This window comes from Otolemur garnettii, unplaced genomic scaffold, assembly GCF_000181295.1.
Source record: "Otolemur garnettii isolate 467f Iridium unplaced genomic scaffold, OtoGar3 scaffold00003, whole genome shotgun sequence".
Classification (NCBI taxonomy): domain Eukaryota; kingdom Metazoa; phylum Chordata; class Mammalia; order Primates; family Galagidae; genus Otolemur; species Otolemur garnettii.
The window spans coordinates 767688-769548 of record NW_003852398.1 but is presented as its reverse complement, the minus strand read 5'-3'; positions in this window follow the sequence as shown (position 1 = coordinate 769548).

Below are 1861 nucleotides of genomic sequence, written 5' to 3'. Positions count from 1 at the left end.
TTTTTTTTTTAACCTCCACTAGCAACCTAGATGACTCCCACATTTACACATTCCCTGAAATTCTGGCCCTACTGTTCTCAGTTTAACTTATGACAGCTGAGTATGGTGAAAAGAGGCCTTGGAGTCAAATGTAGATTTGAAATTGCTCTACTGCTTGCTATGATCCAGGGTAGGTTATTGACCTCAGAACCTATTTCCCCATTTGTACATGTTACAATAGCACATCCTTGTAAAGTTGAGTGCTGTTTAAATGAGCCGATGTCTGAAGTCCTGGCATTTGGCATTAGAATGTATTAGCTTTCTTCCCTCCTATCCTTGTGCCATGCGTCACTCTCAAGATGTCAGCATCAATCCCTCTGAGTACAGTCTTTATCTCCAGATGCCACTGTCCCTGATCTGCCCTCAAAGTCTTTCTGTCCCTCTTGAGTTGTCTCAATTCTTCCTACTTGGCTTCATTCCCTTCTCCATTACAAGCCCACACTACTTGTTTAAGTTCCTGAAATAAACTCAACCATTTTGTTTTCCTTCCCCTTGCTCCTTAAACTGCAGAATCTTAGTGTATATCAGAGCAAACAGAGGAGTCCTGGGCAGTGGTGCTCGTGTTTGAGATCAGGCTCTAGTAACTTCCTGTGCATGAGGACTATTCCAGCATGTCTCACTTTCTCAAACCCAGTTTTACCCGCATCCTTGGTCTAGGCCCATTATTACAGCAGCCTACCTCCTGAGAAAAACTGAGGTCTTGTAACAAAACCTCACCTTCCTATTTCACCTCAAAGTCCACTTGCTTTGGTAATCCACTTGCTTCCTCTTTCAGTCTCTCAGGTGTATTTTTTTTTTAATGGGATATATTTTACATATAGTAAAATTTCCAAATCTTATATCCACTGCTTGGTAACATTTTAACTATACGCTAAAATCAGCAAAAAGCAATGAGAGGTTAGAGGAAGAGGCAGAGAAAGATGTCACTGGGGCAGTGGCTTTGTCGAAATAGTGAGAAGTAGGTGTGTTTGTAGGTTGGAAGGCAGAAATTCCCTTGTGACAACTTCAGCTTTTTCAGGGGGATGCTATAGTAGGGTCAGAGGTATAAGAAGAGTAGGGAAGATTTGAAATAGCTGCTTTAGAGATTTAGAGATTTGGAAGCTCTTAGAATGTTTTTTGGGCAATACTAAGGACCCAGGTGAGATTGAGACCATGAGTGTGTAGAGGGAGCCCTCACAAAAAGGTACTTGTCACCACTCCATGTTCCTCACAGCTGCCAGTTTTTGGAAGTCACATGTAGCATTCAGAAGCAGTTAGTGCCCCCTTTGTCCAAGGTGAAAGTCCAGTTCCCCAGCCAGAAGTTAGGGACCTCAGCACTGGAGCCCTTGCCCAACCTCTCAGCTTCCTTTTCTCTGTTTCCCTGTGTGCTCATGCTAATTTGTCCCAGGAATCCTTCCATCCTTCCCTAGACACACAATGCACTTTCCTACCTAAAGCTAGACTGAGAACTGATATTCAGAATAAGTAATTTAAATGTCAGTTTTTCAAATTCCTCTGGTTACCAATCAAGCCAGTCCCAGAATCATGAGACTCTGCTTTGATTCTGGATTCAGCATAACCCACGTACTGGCAAAGGTAGGTGTAAATAGACCAGTTTAGACACACAGAAGCTGCACGCACCTAGATTTCCTCTCATGCAACTTATTTTTTGGTGCCAACATTAGAAGTGTTTGTCATAGCTCGGCGCCTGTGGCTCAACCGGCTAAGGCGCCAGCCACGTACACCTAAGGTGGTAGGTTCGAATCCCCAGCCCGGACCCGCCAAACAACAATGACGGCTGCAACCAAAAAATAGCCGGGCGTTGTGGCGGGCGCCTGTGGTC